Below are 20,948 nucleotides of genomic sequence, written 5' to 3'. Positions count from 1 at the left end.
ATAGACTGGTGGCCCTTCAGGGTTGTAAAAATTATATTTGAGGCCCTCAAGCCAAAAAGGTTGGGAACTACTGGACTATAGGATGCTGCCACTGACATGCATCAAACTCCCACCAATCAGAACTGGGACCCTGTCAATACAAAAAAATTCTACACAGAGCACTGCACTGATATGGTCTAACGGATGTATAGAAAAATCATCTTTACTCTTTTGGAGACATATATCATACCACACCCACACTTCAGCTGGGAAAATCAGTCAGAGCCTATAACCACCATCTTTTCTCTTCCAGTCCAGCTACTTCGCTCCTTCTCAGTGGGAGGTCTTTAAAGTTAATCTTTAAAAGGAGCAACTGGGAGCCCGAAACCAGTTTCTCAACTCATTCTAGTTTAGTTATAGCATCTGTTTCTGTTCTCTTCAGGTTCTGGTACCACACCTTCACCATGGTATCTAACAGCCTGGACACAACAGCTTTGCCTACAGTACAAACTGGAGACTTCTTGAAGAGCTGCATGAAAGAGAGCTACAGCAACAGCTGCTTACCCTCCAGCCCCACAACAGCACTACAGAAGCATCCAGGAAACTATAACCAGCAGAGCAATTAGGGAGCTGTTTTGAGACTCCTAATTTAACCTTGTAAGATGAATTCTTTAAAGACCTCCAGCTACCTTGCAAGAGAAGCAAGGGAGGGGAAGGAATAGAGAGAAACCAGGAGTCTCCTCTGTTAGTTCAAAGTTTAATACCAGACAGTGAGTTTAAGGTGGCTACCACAGCCCAAAACTATTGCTAAAAGGGCATCAATGCTCATGGGGAAATAGGAGGAGAGAAAAAAATTCAAATAGTCTAATGAATCTTAAATAATTTTTTTAACAGATAAACAAAAATCTTCCATAACACATTCAAACTGGTGTTTTCAACCTGTTCCCTATTACTTATCTTATTCTTCTACCTAAATATAATTTTTCACAGGGAAAGGATACATAACATACCCTCTTGAAACACCTGAGATTTAAAGCATGGGTTTTTTTTAAATGAAACCTAAAATTAAGAGAGAATAATAATAAGACATGCCAGGATGCACAAAGAGGCTACTGGAAAACACTGCAGATGGCTGAAAGCAAAAGGCTGTTGCACATAAAGCATGCACTTATTAGCCTAATAATTTCTCCCCTCTCCACTGTAGATGATTACTATATTAAGCAAGACTCTACAACATCCCTGTGAGATAGGTGAACAGTAATGACACTGAAAAGTATCCCCTATGTACAATATTACAAATAGTTTTATTCCTCTATCATTAGATTTTCAATTTAGAAGAAATTCAACTGTATTTGAAATGACTTTTGTTTTTAACTGAAAAATTAAAATACAGGTTGAAGTTTACTGTTCTCGTTCAGACAGGATTCCAACTAAAGCCAAAGTTAATTGTGTTCAAATAAGTACATGACCAGAAACATACTTAGCACACTTTCAAAGTGTATGCACGCACGGGTAGTTGTGAGTTGTTCTTATTTTAGTACCCAGTGAATTTTTCCCCACTGAACATTTAAAAAGAGCCTTTAAACACTGCATATTTCCCCACAAGCTTTCTTGTACAAATGGCACTAAACCTAGTCCCTTTTATAGTATGCCTTCCTCAATGCCACATACAAAATCCTAAGCTTTGAGGACCAGAGATACAGAGAAGGATGACTATATGTCCATTTTTTATTCCATGAAAGAAGTTAAACTCCTGTTCCGTTTTAAATTATACAGTGTGACAATAGGATTTTACAGGATATTTCAGTAGAAACAGACTCGCAGGCCATCAATTCTTTGAATTACAAATCCACCATGTTTACAGCAGCTCAGAATCAAACCTTAGTAAGTATATCAAGAGCAAATGCAATCAGAGTCTGTAGTGCTATTATTAACTAATACTTTGCCTGAATCACCTTCAGAAATTCTCTGCTACATGATAAACAGATCAATTTAAACATGTACCCAGTTTTGAAAAAGATTAATATGTCCTACAGTCAACTGAGCCATGTTTAAAACAGTCAAACCAGCAGTGCATCTGAAACATTAAATATTAACACATTTTAAGAATAAGCATACATCTGAAATGCAATAACATTGTCAATCTTTAAGGCTTATTTCAGGTGTATTGTTTTCAGGAATGTAAAAGCAATATAGTCCACTTAACATTTTGAGAAACACACAGTAAAAAACTACTTCATCCTAAACAATCATTTTCACTTAAAGAGCAACAGAATTGACTGTATTTACTAAACTATAACAGGAAGTTTTCTTTTTTTCAGTCTTACTCTCATGACACATCTGAGGAATTTCTGGCATACAAAAGATTTTTATATTTTAAATGATCCTTCACACTCAAGGCCAAAAACCTACAAGAACTGGCATTCTTTGTTTTCCCCTGGTAGTTCAGTGCAATCAAGCGCATGTGACTGAGTTCATACATAACAGAGGTAAAGAACATACAGCCATGTTTTTCAACAGGTACACCTACTCTGCTATTAGAATTATCACTCCAATTTAGATACTGTACCACAGCAAGAAGAAAAGTTACCTTAATTTGTTTTAAGGTGTTTGCATAGTCCCAAGAGCCAGAAAGTAAAAAGAAATCCAGCAGTTTTATGCAGTTAAAATGGCTACTGTAGATTGGGGAAGTGGTGTCTGTGCTTCAGCTTATGAGTCATACATGAAACTAAGTGTTTCTCGGGGAGGCACGCCCATGTTGCTGTGGGCCCAATTACTCTGCTAGGTCAAACATGCAAATCTGCAGGTAAGAGGGGAAAAGAGAACAACCTGAATCACCCAGCCCCACCTTAGCTAGCAAGAGCAAAGGCCAAATAATCTTTGTAACAAACTGAAATGCAGAGTCAGTGCAACATGTACTACTGGTTGTTTAAAACCACATTTTAGAAAGCAACTGAAAGGCATTCACTTTGTAAGAGAGCACTTAATGTGTCGAATGTTAGGGGAACAAACATGTAGTGTTTCATGCATTTTATCTAAGAGCAAAGTCACTGGTGCTGTTGACTGAAATCGTAAAAAAATCAAACAGGTGCATTAAAGCTTGTTATGTTTGCAAAACAATGGACAAAGAAAGGTTGGAACAATTTACACAGTGATACCAGATATGTCTTTCTGAGCTCTCTATTTGTTGACTGAATGAAACCTAATCTTTGTATGTGCAAAGATGTAATAATAAATTAATTAGCCTTTATAAATGTAAAATATTTTAATGTAACTTTATAAAATATTTTTTAAAACAATGAAGCATTAATATAAAATTCAAAAAGGCTCTGTATTGTTGCTGCCTTCACAGTAAGTGCATTACCTACATGTTACTCTGTAGAAAATAGTACTTGGGGATAAATACAATATACAATTACATGTTACTATGATCTGGTGACAGATATGGCAATTTACTGCAATATCCTTGAAAAATCTTAATGAATTAAGTTTAAGAAGCTTTGGAGTCCATTTTATTAAAAATACAAAATCTATGCATTATTGTATGTCACCCTAGGAAGTGTTATGAGCTTCAAAGACTACTGAAACACTGTGCCAGACAAGAACGAATTTATGGGACAAACAAAGTGAGATGGGTTCCCCAGGGGGAGGTTATGCAAATATACCTCCTCTGGTTATGCAAGAACTCAGCCTTTTGAAGCTTCAACCTGTCTGCTGATTACCTGTTCCCAGGGTCCCAAGATCAAAGACTTGCATTGTAGGTGACTCACAGATAAATGGGTGTTCTTGGTCTGAGTTAATAGCTATTAGGAACAGAAAAACCTCTTGGTGGAGTTTGAAGGACTGAATCCTACCAGAACCCTTGCTGGAATTGGGGGTGATCTATGGTAAACTTATAAGCAGGCATGTAGGTTCTTTTATTATTTTTAATGTTTCCTCTGTAATGCTTTCACCTTAAGAATAAATGTGCTTGCTTATAAAAGGCTGTGTGGTAACTTCTAACAGTAGGCAATTACGCTTTTATAGTATCTGACGGGAGGATGAGGCAGGCCTGCTTAGGCAGTCTAACTTGCTGGGGAACTCACAGTATAGGCAGGGAACTGTGCAACCAGGAAATATCCCAGTCAGGAAGGAGACGTGTCTCTCTGCCCAAGAACCGGGATGCTGGGGAGCCAGAAGCCTAAGAATGGGTGCAGTTGGTGGACCATGGGTGGGGAAGGAAGGTGAAAATATAGGTGCAGTTGCCTGAACTGTGACAGTTCTATCCTATTTTTCTAAGTGAAATAACTTCTGAGGAACTCATGCTGTTTTCTTTTCAAACTTTTATCACCTGACATAGACAATGGGAGAAATATTTAAATTCCTAGGATCAAAATCTGCCCTATCATATACATGTGTAAATTCTACTGAAGTCAATTGCATATCAAAGGCAAAAATAGGGCACTTGAAATCTCAATTTTTCAATGAGCTGTCTGTGTGACTGAGCTAAATGTTACTATCTACTCTTTGTTGAACAGCGTGAGTATTCTTAGAGCTGTACAATACACAGATACGAACACTGTAGAACACTTTGCAACAGGGGCTATGATTACATAAACATACAGAGACAAAGGAGGGACAAAATTTCGATCGCAATGAACAAAAGTGGGGGGAGGGGTTGTTTTTTAAATTGAGAAGATGTTAGTATAGAGTTAATAGTGGACTAGATAGTGAAAGTGGACTAGAATTTGTACCTTTTGAGGATAAAGAATTAATTCAAGAGGGATGGAGTCCAGTGCACTGGATATTGGAGGCATAGAAAAGGGTTCAGGAAAGGCACAAAGACCAGAATGCTATCATTGGTGGAGCAAAAGAGCCAGCGTAGGGCACAACAGAAGACCAGAGCAGAAAAGTAGGCAGATGTCTTTAATGCTCTGCACAATGCTACAAGGATGAGAAGCTTAAACTTCATTCAGCTGAGTGGAAACAGTCCAAATACAATTATGGCTAGCAGTAATTAAGCAACATCTACCAGCAATTAAACAACAGTTGAACAAGCAGCTCACTAAAAGAAATAGATTATTTTTATGGAAGTTACTATCTCCACCTGATTACAAATTATAGTTATATTTAGTAATTAAGAAGAAAGTTTTGTTTTGACTTGCATTCCCTATGATTTCAGTGTGATCACAAGGGGTGCATGCAAGACAGGGCAAAAGTTGGCTCTCAATTTACTAAAACTAGAGCAATTATCCAGATGATTTTATTTGCAATATTTTATCAAGGTATTTTCCAACCTACATTAGGAAAGGATGTGAAACAACAAGCTGATCAACAGTAGTTGGTTTACCACTCTCCAAGTAAAGGTCACCAGTGTCATTTCCCTATAGTTCCATACCACACTATACATTTTTATTTCTTAGCTGAAAAAGGCCTCACTAGAGATAGCATTATGATGTCCGTTTAGTCAGAGCATATTATTCAGCTCCTGTGGGAGGCATATTGTATTCTCTCTCCCTCCAGCCATATAATTTTAATACTATCCTCCATGTGCCCAGATAAACAGAAAATGTATTTAGTTCCTTCACTGCAGATTCCTGTACAGGGTATGAATACCCTGATAAATTTAACTCTGATGCACCTGAGTCTGTTTCTTTTAGAAATATAGCCTTATAAATTAGATTTCAGTATTTCTGAAATGTAGAGAACCAAGATGGCATTTTAGGTCTTTTTCTATGAGGTGGATCATTTTCCTTTGCAAAGAGCAGTTTTGCTCCAAGACCTCAGGGAGGAGAATCAATTTTAAACCATATGCAAACCCAACAGGGAATTTAATATTTTATTTATTACAGTAACTGCAAAATATATATATTACTGGACAAACTCTTATGGTAATTCACCTATGGTTAGAAATGATCATTAACTATGCAGAATTTTCTCACTGCCTCTAATTTAATTGTGGTGGCCATGTTTTTTAAAAAGAATATATAAAATGTATCCATATTGTGAGGTTAAACAGATGCATATTCACCATTACTGCTGCATCAGCTTTCTTCCTAATTACTAATTATAATTGGGCTCAATTCAATAATTATCGTTTGCAGTTATTCATATGAGAATGTGACAGATTGGGATACATCTGTATCAAACGGTGAACTCCATTTTGTATGAGAAAGGCAGCGTACCCTACTGCTTGAGTACTGGACAGGCACTCAAGAGACTTGGGTTCCAGTTCCAGCTCTGCCACTGGCCCACTGGCTGACCTTGGGTAAGTCACTTCACCGCTCTGTGCCTCAGTTTCTCCATCTGTAAAATGGGGATAATGATAATGACGAACTTTGTAAAGCATGATTAGATGTACTAGTGAAAAGCACTATATAAGAGCAAGGTATAATGATTATTACGTGCTGAACATTTGTCTAAAATTGCACAAGGCAGCTTATTGTATTGTATTATATTGCATATAATAACCTGCCAAGGCCAAGTGCATGAGATCTCACTGAAGGACAATCTCTGAGAAGCCATCAATCTAGAGCCATTGACTGATTGTCTCTGAAGAACTGGCCCATCCCCCTTGAACAATGGACTTTCTGCACAGGGGGTAGGAGGGAAGAATGACTCAGGGGAGGAGCCTGAAGCATTGAAGGGGTCAGAGGAAGCACAGGGCAAAGAGAGAGAGAGTCAGAGTGAATGCTGCTCTAAGGATCCATTGCCAAATGGAAGGAGGATGTGCAGGAGGGACTGTACTCAGGCTGAAATGCTTACAAACCTGGGACTCACAGAAGGGATGAAATCAGACTAGGGAAGCATGAGTCTCAGGACTTTTATTTTGCAAGGCTCTGTAACTCCCAAGGTTTTTAAGAGTAAAGTGATTGTGGTTAGCCGTCCTTTGTTAAGCCAGTATTCCTTTCTTTCCTGCCACATTGTCCCCAAAGAGTTAAACTAAAGCCAGAGGGCCTACAGCCTAGGTTGAGACTCTGAGGGAGCATCCATAAGTGACTGTAGGGAAATGACAACTCAGGCTTGAGACACTGGTTTTAGGGCATAGGCTGACTGGAATGCTGAGTTCTGTGTCTTAAGGAAGGATGTCAGATAAGAGATCTGAGCCTGGGAGAGAGTCATGTACACCCAGAGCTAGAAACAGTGACTAGCTGTGATGGAAGTAAGAATTGTCTGTCCTATTTTTATAAACTATCTGCATAACTCTACCCTATCATGTTGTTATAAGGAAACGTTAAGATGCTGCCTTTGGGGCAAAGCAGGAGACATGAGGTATTTTTATCATGTAGCAGTCTAGGGTGATATGAATGGGTCATTAAGGACTGGCTGGAACCAATCCATTTCAGTGGAAGACCCTACAGAAACAATGGAAATCCCAAGGACAGGGCAACTGACACTTATCAAGGGGAGACTTCCAGCAAGCAGGACAAAATGGGTGTTGGTGACAAGAGGTAGTGATTACAACTGAGCTCACAGAGACACCAGTCTCTGACCTGAGACTAAGGCCTTGTCTACACTAACACTTATGCTGGCAAAACTTTTGTCGCTCTGGGGTGTGAAAAAAATACTTCCCTAAGCAACATAAGCTTTGCCAACATAAGTGCTAGCGTGGACAGCGCTATGTCAGCGGGAGACACTCTTCCGCTGACGGTCTTCCAGTGACACAGCTGTACTGCCGTAAGTTTTAAATGTAGACTAGCCCTAAGACAAAAAAGAACAGGAGAGTCAGGGCCAGGCCAAGGGTGGTCTATGTGCACTGGTCAGAAGACAAATGGTGTGGTCAGATTCAAGCTGGGTCAACATACCAGGGATCAGGGTCAGGCACCAGATTGCAGACACCAGGCAAGTAGAAGATGTGTATTCCAATGGTAATGCAGCAGCTCAGAACCTTCCTGGGTCCCAGGTTCTAGTCCTACAGGCTCTTACAATAGGGCTCATCTACATGGTCCCACAGCTCAGACTATAAGGGCTGTGCCCTCACTTCCCCCCTGTGGATGCCGCTGGCACAAACTAAATGACAACAAGTTTGCATTAACATAGCCTTTCAAACAGCTCTACACTGATATGAACAAAGTACCTTTTAGTTTGCGCCAGCAGTGTCCATATGAGGGACTTAAAGCACCGCACGTGAGTGTGCACTGCAGTTCATACACCCACTGTCTGAACAGTGGAGCCATGTAGACATAGCTTGAGCTAGCGAAAGGAAATGAAGAGGGTTCGTATAGCGCTCTGGCTCATGAGAGCCCCGGCTTTAGCCAGTGTGGGCTATGTCTTAACCTCTGCTTCTCTACGCTAATTTAAGGACTTCTTGTTGCTGTATGCCAGTCAACTACTAAACCCTACTCTATATCGCAAAGGCTGCATGGAACGGCTGCAGACACTTCGTGAAGTGCATTGATCCCTGAAGGAAGTACAAGTCTCTGAACAGGAGTCTACCTCAGTTGGACTCACTGGGCAGAGCTCACAGTGAGAAACATGAGTTCTGGAGCCCAGGCCTCATACTTGGAGGCATTTAGGCCACATGACTTATCCATGTAGTAGAATGGGTGTCTGGCACACCAAACAGACCCTCCCAAGACCGGGGCTTAGCATAAATCCTATAAATATGTGACACTATTCTCTGCCCAGACCCAGTTATCTTAGAAGCACGTGGAATCCTCACAGATTTGGGTCCACTCACCACAATCTGGTATCCGTAAAAAGTGGGAGTGGGCCAGGATGTGACAGGGAGAACCTCCTGGGTTCTGCCATTTAAAAAAAAATTGTAAAGCAGCTCCATTCTTTGGCAGCTCTAAATGCTACATTACACAATGATCCCCACCTCTCTCTAATTAAAATCCTTGGCTGTAATCCAATGGCTGTGTATGACCACCGGCATTTGATAATTGTTTCAGAATCCCTCAGAGGGCATAGAACCCAGAGGGAAAAGTTCTTTCTTAGCTGGGATATGGACCTTTTCTTGCCATCAATAGGGAAAATGCCAAATATTTGTTTCTACTTTTCCCATCAGTTAGAGGCTGGAACCCAAATATTTAGTATTGAAAAAAATACCATACCACCACCGAAGGCATAAAGCTCTTCCAATGGACAGGGTAACTCCTTCCTGCCCCGGTTTCTGTCTGTGGGGGATCAGGGACTTGAACCCATCTCTCCCAAGACCTAGGCTAATGCCTTAATCACTAGTCCAGCCTTCTTCTCGCTACTTAAAAAAATTATAGTTAAAACTGCTAACTCACTATTATTTGTTTGCATCGTGGTAGCACCTAGGAGCCCCAGTCATGGATCAGGAACCAGTATGCTAAGTACTGTAAAAACATGGAATAAAAAACTGGTCCTTTCAAAGTGCTTTACAAATATTACTAGCTGATCCTGCACACCCATGTCAGTTAAGTAATTATCCCATTTTTACAAATGAGGAAATGGAGTCAGAAATTGTAAGTGACCTGTTCCCAGTCACAGAGGAAGTCCATGTCAGAGCCAGAATTAGAACATAGAACATCCTATGTATCTAGATTTGTCTATAGATCCCATCATCATAGTACCTTAGCATATGATCCTGTACGTAGACCACACCTTTCCCTTACCTTTAAGGTAGTTTCCTGTATTTATAGAGCCTTTTCTTGCCTCACTTCCAGATTTTAGTACAATAGGATCTAATGAATAGATCATGGAATTGGGAGTTAGGATTCTTGGATTACAAACGAAACCCAGCTACCAATTCAATGAGTGACCTCGGGGGAAATATTAAACATCTGTGTCAGTCCTAATGTGCACTCCAAATACAGGACTTTGGAAACAAAACATATAAAGCACACACATTCACTGTATTTTTCTAGGCTTTAATTAGGCATTTAGGGAAGAGAATTTGGGAGTAGAAACAAAAACATGTAGAAGCCAATCTCCCTTTTAAAGCTTGGGCTGAGGAGGAGAAAGACAACTGGGTGATGTTTAATTAGCACACTTCAGTCGATGAGTAAAAGAGTTTTTCCTTTTAGAAAATGATGCAAAAAGTTATTTCACTAGTCTGCAGTTAAGCAACTCATAACCCTTACAAATTAATTGTACTCCTGTGAACTGTGGTGGGAATGAAGCAGGCGTTTAAACTGACATGAATTAACAACTGAGGACTAACTAGAGAGAAGTTCATCCTGTCTACTCATTCAAGTTGGCTTCATGTATTTCTAGTGCAAAAGAAGTTAGTTTTGTTTTGCAGCTGACTTTCATAGCAGCAGATCAGCCTTCCATACAGCCACAATCATGATTTTGTATAGCCTTGCAAAGTACAGAACACTTTGGGGGAATCTCTCTTGATTGGAGTTTATACAATTTACACTTCGTTTTTCAAAGTCATGTTACACCTGATTTGCTCTCATGTACACATATGCACAGCAAGGCCAAAAATATTGAATATGCAGCCCCTAATGTTACATGCCTAAGTAAGTGACCTAATTTTCATAGAATGCCAAGAACTGAGATTCCCACTGTCTTGCCAACACTGAGGAGCTTTACCAGAAAATTCCCACTGCTCCAGTTGAACTATGTTAAAACTGGGGAAAGCCAAAGTGTAGACAAGACTCCAGAGACTGGAACTGGTTTCATTACCATTTTAGTAAAACCTACCAAAAAAAAAGTTTAAATCAGAACCATGGCAAAAATGGTTCCAACTGTACTCCATGCCTCCCACCAATTTTAACAGAAGTTCAGCCAAAGTAGTGGGAATTGTTTTGGTACAGTTTCACCAGTGCAGAGAAATCCATTTACTTTAATGTGAGCTGTAATTCCTCAGCACTTCTGAAAATAAGGCTGCTTAATTTAGGAACCCAAGCGTGAAAATCTCAATCCAAATCCCTGAACTAAAATATAGCCATTTTTGAACAATTGAATTTCCAAGTAAGTCAATGCCACTTTATGTCAGAGAATATTTTAGGACAAAATACACTACATATACAGCAGTGGGGGGTAGAGGGTGTGTGAAGGAGGCACATTAAAGCAGTGATTCTCAACTTTTTTGGGCTCAGGACCCATCTGTAAATGTTTATGGCCTGTCGTGACCCAGTAAGGCCCTGGAGGCCCTGGGGTGGTTTCAGTCAGGTCCTGTCCACTGGGGAGTTGGGTTCTGCCCAGCGCTCACCCCACAGTGGCAGCTCCTGCAGTTCCTGTGCTGTGGGGCTGGCTGGGTTTGGCTCTCTGCTCCAGGCATTTGCAACCTTCGAGGTTATAGTGCCACTCAGGTTTGGCCCCACCCCTTGACTGGACCAAATTTGTGTGAGTGGAATTGTGACCTGGCTCATGAGGTTGCAGTGCCACTCGCTCAAATTTGGCCTATCCGGAATCCTGTCATCATGACAACTGGGCCAACCCTGAGCGGCTCTGGGATCCCAGAGGTTGTAGTGCCTGGAGCAGGAGGTGAGCCCAGCCAACCTTGTGGGACAGGAACTGCCATATGACTCTTTGAAACATTCTGGCGACCCAATTTTGGGTCCTGACCCACAGGTTGAGAAACCTACGCCCCTTTGTGCTCAGATCTCTCCTGTAGGCCAACTTCTACCATGACCCCCCCTGCAAGAGGTTAGTCAACCAATAGCAAGGTTGAGGGAGAAATGAAGATAGACAGATATCTAAAAAATAAAGAAATAATAATTAAATATCAAGAGATAGATAATCACCACTTTGACCACTTCACTTATATTTTGTATCTTTCCCCTGCTTGTTGTCTGGAGAAGCTTACAATTTAAAAAGACAAACAGGTAATTTGCTTTTCTTCTCATTTAGGTACTATCGTAATTCAAATAATAAATGCATTATTCTAGTTAATACTATACTACAGTTACATGGTGTAATAGTAATGATACTTTATTAATAGGAGACTGCACTATTACATATTTGCTGATAAATGGACCAAAGTGACCTGATTTTTTTTGTTAGAATTATTAGGCATACTGGGAGAAATAGTGAGACTCTACAGTAATGGTACTGAATTGTGCTGAATTCTCAGATAGCAAGGATAAGAGAAGCAGCCTGCACTGAAAACTATTCAAAATGCACCTCACTTGTATGTTCAGCATCCTATTCCATTATCTTTGCAACTGTGATCCAATACACAAGAAGTGGATTTTGTTACGTTTATAGGCTCTTAAAGGGAACCAATTAACTTGAAACAGTCATTTTAAAAGACTAGTTAAAAGTACTAGATGCCCTGCCAATTTTTTAAGTGTTCTTTCCCTTGTTGTGAAAAAGGCCCATACAAATGATAGGGGAAATAAGTATGGAAGTGAAACTGACTATACAAAGGCTACTGTCAAGTGTACCAAGTAAACAAAATGAAAGAGAAAAATCCTAGGTTGTGACAATAGTAGAAAAAATGTCCAGAAAGAAGTGAGTTTCATGGTGACCTTTTAAACAGAACACTGATATCAGGATAATCTCTAGCATGACAAGCTTCAGGGAGCTAATTTTCTCCTATTCAACCACACAAGTATTCTGTTGCTTTAATGGGATGTTCATATTTGTTCAAGATGCTTTATTGGGACCATTTTCAGTATCCATGCCTTGTCAATTATAATTAGAGGTATTAACATGGCAGCTAAAGGTCACTCATTCACTCTCTTCCTGTCTGACACAATGGCAACCTGGAAATATTTAGAAATGTCTCATTAATTTTTAAAATATTGGTATTTTATAATCACTAGAAAAATGAAGGAAAACAAGTCAAAGCATTACTAAAAAAGTGTATAAAATGAAATGTATTACATATACATGTGGCAACATTAAGTAACATTTGGATACATTTTATTTAAAACAGAATGGCTGCTTAACCAGAACATACTGCATTCCATCAATCCATCCCAATTAAGTTGCTTCCTTTATGTTGCATACATTAGTGAAATGAGGTGTCCAGTACATTTTTGGATGTTGCAAAACATTAACAAATAATACACACTTTCTACAATCAAAATCAAGTGTCCACAAAAGAGTTCTTCAGATCTAGATTTGTCAGTATAAAAATCAAATCAAGAATGAAGCTTATGTTAGTAAAAGTTCATATGCAAGGAATGCTATTATTCATGGGAGAAATATTTGGTACAGTCTGAGACAAATATACAGATATGCGCTGAAGTTACTGCATGGCAATGTTAGTATTACTATTACTATTTGGCCTTTAAAAAATATTGGGGGAGGATCAGAATGTTCCCTGTCAAACTCTTTCCTAAGGGAGAACAGCAAGACACCGCCCTCAGCTAGGAAAGTCTGGACACAAAGCTGCGAAAAAGGCCTTTTGCAGCTCAGTCCTTTTTTATTTAGACAAACAGGCCAGGGTGTGGAAGAGTCAGAAACGCAGAAAGCAGGCCACATTGCAGGAGACAGATACTTATGAACGATAATAGCAATGATTTATACTGAAACTTGTTTTAGAGGGCTTGTCTACACTATAAAGTTAGGTCGACTTACAGACACCGCAGTAATTAAATTGGCCTTTGGTGTCCACTCTACCCCTCTTTCTGCTGGTGGTATGCGTCCACCCCAGGAGCACTTGCACAGACTGAAGTGGAGCATTGTGGGGCTCCAACAGCCACACAGGGCTGACAGCTGGAGCCCCTGTTCTAGGGCTGACAGCCCCAGCTGTGAGCAAGGCTTGGGACTCAGTTTCACAGGAGGAAGCCTAGCAGCAGTGAAATTGACCATTTTGTCAGTTTCACAGCTTCTATTATTTCACATTTCCTCTCTGCTGGGCTCACAACTGAAACAGGCCAGACACACACACACACACACTCCTGCAGCCTCTCAGCTCTGGGGCTGTGCAGAGACCAAATGTGAAATAATAGCAGTTGTGAAACTGACACCAATGTCAATTTTGGGGATGGTAGGCTCCCTGCTGTGAAATTGGGCTTGGCTGGGGGGCAGAGACCTCCTACTGTGGCCCTGCTGCCACCTCCTAGCTAGGGATTGGGGGCGACTGGGTTCGGTCCCCCTTCCCCTCCACCTCTAATCCCTCACTGGGAGGCAGTGGCAGGACCCTGGTCTGTCAGCCCAGCCATGCTTCAGCTATCAGTCCCAGTGGCAGGGCTCCAGGTGTCAGCCCCTCTGCAGGGCTGACAGCCAACAGGCAATGAAAATAATGCAGTGTCTACACAGATACTGTGTTGTCCTAATTACATCGGTCTAAGTGCTATGCCTCTCACAAAAGTAGTGTTATTAGGTTGATATAGTGGGTGACTTACATCGTCGGGAGCACCATTCTAGTGTAGACACTTACATTCTGTAGTTAGGTTGATGTAAGCTGCCTTACGTCAACCTAACTCTGTAATGTAGATCAGTCCAGAGAACGACTGGCATCTAATGTATATACACATAAGAACATCCATACTGGGTCAGACAAATGGTCCATCTAGTCCAGTATCCTGACAGTGGCCAATGTTAGGTGCTTCAGAGGGAATAAACAGAACAGGTAATCATCAAGAGATCCATCCAATTGCCCATATCCAGCATCAGTTGGCTCTCTCCCTGCAATTGCTTGTACTTAATAAACGCGTCTCATACCTCTGACAGCAGTCAGTAAAGGATCTCGGTCTCCAGGCAGTTCTCAACACCAGCTTATGGCAAACAGAGACTAAGGACACTTCAAAGCATGTTTTTGCATCCCTGCCCATCCTGGCTAATAGCCATTGATGGACCTATCCTCCATGAACTTATCTAGTTCTTTTTTGAACCCTGTTATAGTCTTGGCCTTCACAACATCCCCTGGCAAAGAGTTCCACAGGTTGACTGTGTGTTGTGTGAAGAAATACTTCCTTTTGTTCGTTTTAAACTTTGTGCCTATTAATTTCATTTGGTGACCCCTAATTTTTGTGTTCTGACAAGGAGTAAATAACACTTCCTTATTTACTTTCTCCACACCAGTCATGATTTTATAGACCTCTATCATACCCACCCCCCTTGTCTCTTTTCCAAACTGAAAAGTCCCAGTCTTATTAATCTCTCCTCATATGGAAGCTGTTTCATACCTCTAATCAGTTTTGTTGCTGTTTTTTGTACCTTTTCCAATTCCAATATATCTTTTATGAGATGGGGCGACCAGATCTGCACACAGTATTCAAGATGTGGCTGTACCATGGATTTATATAGAGGTAAAATGATATTTTATATCTTAATATATATCCCTTTCCTAATGATTCCCAACATTCCATTAGCTTTTTTGACTGCCGCTGCACATTGAGTGGATGTTTTCAGAGAACTATTCATACTGACTCTCTTTCTTGAGTGGTAACAGCTAATGTTGATCCCATCATTTTATATGTATAGTTGGGATTATGTCTTCCAATGTGCATTACTTTGCATTTATCAACATTAAATTTCATCTGCCATTCTGTTGCCTAGTCATCCAGTTTTGTGAGATCCCTTTGTAACTCTTTGCAGTCAGCTTTGGATGTAACTCTCTTGCGTAGTTTTGTACCATCTGTAAATTTTGCCACCTCACTGTTTACTCCTTTTTTCAGAGCATTTATGAATATTTTGGACAGTAGTACTGGTCCCAGCACAGACCCCTGAGGGATACCACTATTTACCTCTCTCCATTGTGAACACTGACAATTTATTCCTATCCTTTGTTTCCTCTCTTTTAACCAGTTACTGATCCATGAGAGGATCTTCCCTCTTATCCCAGGACAGCTTACTATGCTTATGAGACTTTGGTGAGGGACCTTGTCAAACGCTTTCTGAAAATCTAAGTATCCACTGGAGAAAAGCTAAGAGAGTGGTATGGAGGAATAAAATCAAGATTAGGGGGGGGAATAAGAGAGGAAGTAGGGCGTTTGGGGAGCTGTTGATACTGTTGGCTAGAAGAACAAAATGTTGACCTATCAGCTGTAGTTCAAGTTGGACATCTGCAAATGCATCACTTCTGTAATGGCAAACAGGAAGATTGTACATATAAGGTTCCAGTTCTGTGATATAGTCTAAGAAATAGATTCTGCACCTCTACTATGTTATCTGCCCACAAGAATGAAGCAAAACAGGCCTAAAAGAGATCTGGGCGCATCGAGGCCCAAGATTGTGGAAGGAGCCACCACCCTCGATTTGTTTGCCTAAAGCTGCCCAAAAGTATAATTTTTATTCTGATAGACAACCTCTCTGGGGGCAGGGTGAATAATATCATGGATCAGATGTTAAGAGTGAATATTAAGGTAAGTATAATTTCACATGTATGACTTTTCTCCTGCTTCCCATTGACTGAACTCACTCATTTTATGGAGGCATCCCATTCCTCCCCTGGATTATCTGCCCTTTTCCAAGTTTTATATAATAGTACTAAGCACTGCTAGTGCTTTATTCAAGCTACTCTATATACATTCATTAATACATCATATTAGTTTGTACTACAAGTTTGATTATTACAGAATATACATTTAGTCCCGTTTTCTTTCTCCTCCAAGTTTATCCATCCTTGAGGAGTCCTTCACGTTCAAAGGCCTCTGTGCTGTGGCAACTGTTCCTCTGGCTAAGTGAGAATTTGTACATAGATGCCACCCCTACAAGCTATCCAGGGTGGATGAGGGTGCTCTCACTCCAGGTAGTCACCACTTCCTCTAGAGAATTTTTACTCTGCTGTTCTGTGACCAAAACACCAGTTTTATTTCCTGAAGTTTTATTTTTACTTTCCCCTTGAGTGTTCAGCACATCAGCTATGTAGCCAGCTTCATTCACCCAGCACAGGTACACCACAAATATCTATGGTCAAAGAAATCTTCTATTGTCAAGCCTCTTCAGGCACGGGTAACAGTGGGCCAATTCCTTTTCTTGAGGCAGTGGCCAGTAAACACTCTCCCTTTCTGGGGAAGGAGAAATGAGAATTTTAAAAAAATTATTCCCCCCCTTTCTCGGGACAATTAGCAAAACAAACCTACCTTCTTGTTTTCTAGTCACATCTGTCCTGTCTCACCAGCTAGGAGATGTCTGCTCTTTTCCTGGCCATAACCAAAAACCTCCAGCAACCATTCCCTATTTCCTTTTATCTCTGATCCTTAATTGCTCCCTGCACGCTGCTTTCTTTCCTAAGAGATCCCAATTGGTTTCAGCTTTTGGGCCTTGCCTCCAGGAATTCACACAGGGGAGGGCAAATTCTCTTTTCTCAACTCCCTTAAAAATTGATTTTTAGCCTCTCTACCCCATCCACGGAAATGTCATTCTGAGCGCTTTTTCAAAGTTGCGTGAGTGTATAGTATGCACATTTTCACAGCATAAAGTGAGTAGCAGGAGTCATGCGCACAGGTATGGAAACCGTGTACCAAAATGCAAGCAATGTGGCTAACATTCCACCTAGATTACTTCACATGAACGTATATTCCGAATAACAAAAAAATAAAATAAAAATTCCACAGCCAGAGTATGTACAACTGAAAAAACATAAACCACTGCAGACAATTCTGAGATACACACACACACCCCTAATCCAAAGGATAAGAATGCAACCCTTTTCGGATTTAATATTTTTATTTATAGAGAGTACAAAGCATACAGGAAGTTTTGCAGCCCTAAGAGTACATAGTCGAAGAGATTATAACCTAAACAGATAGACTAAAAGTTAAGGCTGAGGAAAACAACATGAAAGCAAGAGACTGAGCAGCTACATTTAACAGTCTTACTACTCCCACGCGTCATTGTACTCTTTGAAATGTGTACTGATACTAGGGAATGTAATATGGCCACCTCCTTCCTAGTCCCTCTCTTTTTCTTTTTAATTCTAGCCAGTCTCCCTCCTTTTCTACCTCTTCTCCCAACCATGAAACCCACTTTCCCACATCAACAAGACTACCTTTCTCCCAATGCAATACTGCCATACTAAGAATCAGTAAAGGCCCTTGTGCTGAAACCTTTAATTTAAGAGAGGAGGTTGATAGTAGAGAATTATCTGTGAAGGGCGGTCATCTTTGGATCCCTCCAGATCCAAAACAACCCAGGGTTTTTTGATGTTTAGAAAATGCTGCAAAACCGATTTATACTTAGGCTTTTTTGGGAGCTGATATTTGTGGACGAGGTTTAGTTTAGCTGGGGTCTCCTAGTGGATTTGCTGATGATTTAGTCTGACATAACATAAAACATTCCACAGGTTCCTAGAGTAACTCATAGGTACCCTTTTTTGGTATATTTTATTAAAAATGTAAATAAATGAAAAATCCCCTCCCTCTTCCCTCCTGATGAAAAACCAGAATTTTGTACAAATATAGCCAACTGTTACTAAACCAGGAGGTACAGGAGAGCAAAACAAAAACCATTTTAAATAAGAGCATAATCAGAATATTGTTGTGTGGTAATTAGAAAGTAGATCTGTTTAATGGCAAGTAAGCATAGAACAGTAAATTGAGAAGCAAATACATTAAATGGAAGTTAGTTAACCTTTTGACTCCAAAAATCAAGATTTTCCAAAGATAAGATTCATAGTATACATCCAGGTACATCAGGGGACCACAGACTGTTTTTACCTTGAGTAAAAATACAAGTCAGATGCTTAATTACATCTTCAATAAATAAAATATGGAGCAAAGAAGATGGAAATTAACAATTTCATACTGGTTAATTTTAACTACAGAACTATTAGTTGCAAACAGTCCCAACGAGCAATGGGATCCTGGAGCTTCTGTTATCAAATTACATTTTTTAAGTACAACCAAATTCAGTAATATCACACCCACTACTGGCCCAAAACATTTATCTTACCTTATGCCAAGCTTCTGCTTGTCCTTTCCCCATATCTGAATTAGCATCTCAAGAAATATCTCCACCAGAAAAGCCAGGTCCTATAACATTAAAACTGCAAATCAACTTTGGTACATAGAAGGCTTCCTCTTGCAGGTCAGCTGAAATGGACTACTGGCCAAGACTGATTTAAAAACTTTTTAAAAAAAGAAAACAAGAGGGGTGAGGATAAAGACTGTGAGCTTGATTCTAAAATTTAGTATTCAGGCAAAACTGCTCTTGACATCAGTGAATATTATGTAAGTAAAGAGTGCAGGATCAAACTGTAACGGTGAAATCCTGGCTTCCAAGGAAGTCTAGGACAACATTCCTATTGACTTCAATAGGGGCAGGATTTCACAAAGTTTTTGAGGTAAGAAAAAGGGAATTAGCAGGAGAGAAGAACGAAAGGGGACACAGAGATGGGCAGAAGGAATGTTTTTAAGAAAATAAGTTATACATGCTAGAGAGAGGAGGACGAAAATAGCAGAGAAGGAAGGGAAATATAAAAGTATTTAAAACACTGACAAGACAAAGATATATTTGGGTGTTGTAGCCCTCCTACTTTGAGGCTAAGAACATATGTCAAGATCTTGTAATCAAATTCATGCAGGCAGACATGTGACTGTGTGGAACCCTACTGACTTTGTAGAGGAACAGCCTTACTTGATCAGATCAATGCTCTAGTATTCTGTTTCCAACTGTGGTCAGCAGCAGATGCTTCAGATAAAAAAAACAAGAAAAACTGTAACAGGCAATTAGGACTAACTTGTTCTTAAAGGAAGTTCAGTACAGGCTAGGAAAAGGTTTAGGGGAAAACAGCCTATACAAAAATTCAAGTTGTCTAATAAAAATGCTCAGCTAATCAAACGTTTATACTTTTTTTTTTAATCATAATTTCTACTTTTGAAATCTATCCTCAAGATAGTATTTTCTAGGCTACTTGGGAGAAAAATATCAACTTATTTCAATCCTGTCAATTTATTCATTTTTTAAAATTCAAAATAGCCACTACATTGGGGAAATCTTACCCAAAAATTACAGCTTGTGTTTGCACTTTCATGCTCTTGGAAACAGCCCCAAATCACAAATATATAAGCAGGTATTTTATGTATATTCATTCTATTAAAGGCATACGGAACATGTGATGACACACATTGGTGTGCATCCTGGAGGGTGAAAATGTTAACGACACTTTTTGGAGTGTAGTCAGCATCTGTTGTTTGTCTTAGATACTGTTATCCATGCAAATCTATTGCTTTTCAAAAATACTAAAATGTCTTGAATCATACCAAAGAACAAGATAAATATACAAAGGGATGGTAGAAGTGTGGAAGCATATAATAATGGAAGCTAACATGTAGGAAAAAATAATCTGAAACAGATATTTCGTTAGAGATACCTGAAATGCGGTCATGCCAAGAGAGACCTTGAAGTGATACAGACAGCAAATTAAATATGAACCTTCAGTGGGACATATTGAGGCGGAAAAGTTATTTGGGGGTTAAATAAGCCTTTGTATGTTACAGGAAATAAAGCAATATTCCCTTTCTATACACCATTGGTGACACTATTCTTATAACACTACACAAAGTTCTGAACAACTTGGTATTAAAAACACTGACAAATTCAGAGAAAAGAAACAAAAATGATTAAAGCTTTGGCAGACGTGACTAGAAGAGGATATGGTAACCATTTAAAAATACCTGGAGGATGTAAACACCAACAGAGAAGAGTTGTTTAGGATGGGCAAAGAGACTATTAACTGGAAATACTCAGATAAAATTAAGCAAAAGAAAATTCTGGGCTAAATAGCAGAAAAAAATTAATCTGTTTGACACTAGAGAAGCCCTTTACTCAACTCATGTAAAACTGGACCGAAGGACATACCATATAGAATAATCCTGCTCTGGCCTCTTCTATGTCTAATTTCTACAATACCATGTCTAGAAACAGAAGTTAGTTCTTCTGAGTTCATGGATTCTTCCCTTTTCTGAACAGGTAAAATAATATGCATATCCCTCTTGATAATACCTCCTTAATTTAACAGTAAATTTTAAAACCAAAACTGCTTAGTTACCCATTATTTTTTTCTACTTAGCTGTTTCTTCCTCTGTTTCTAGATCATTCATTAGTCTTTATCAATTTTTTTTTTAATCTGTGTCCAGATTTTCAAAACTGCCTGTTCACCACTCCCAAAACACTGGAATTGCACAGTCCACAGGCATTACTAAAAGCTCTCCAGGTCTAGACTATGGAGC

General features: G+C 39.7%; 1 protein-coding gene across 5 annotated transcripts in view; it reads right to left on the bottom strand.

The window, feature by feature from the left end:
• The window catches only part of ELF1 (E74 like ETS transcription factor 1), a 116,150-nt gene that overhangs the window by 79,557 nt on the left and 15,645 nt on the right, over positions 1 to 20,948 (bottom strand). For 3 of the 5 annotated variants that reach the window (XM_067563187.1, XM_067563185.1, XM_067563191.1), the window contains one exon: positions 18,670 to 18,749. The exons of 1 other annotated variant lie outside the window; for it this stretch is intronic. The gene's annotated coding sequence lies outside the window, so the exon portion shown is untranslated. Of the gene's footprint in view, positions 1 to 2,569; positions 2,626 to 18,669; positions 18,750 to 20,948 lie in introns of those variants that run through there. One more of the 5 variants, XM_067563189.1, reaches the window with a different exon arrangement.

Source organism: Emydura macquarii, unplaced genomic scaffold (assembly GCF_026122565.2).
Source record: "Emydura macquarii macquarii isolate MOO-44397 ecotype Brisbane River unplaced genomic scaffold, CSIRO-AGI_Emac_v2 contig_2473, whole genome shotgun sequence".
Lineage (NCBI taxonomy): Eukaryota > Metazoa > Chordata > Testudines > Chelidae > Emydura > Emydura macquarii.
Note: the sequence above shows the minus strand (reverse complement) of the source record. Positions and strands in the feature narration are given on the sequence as shown.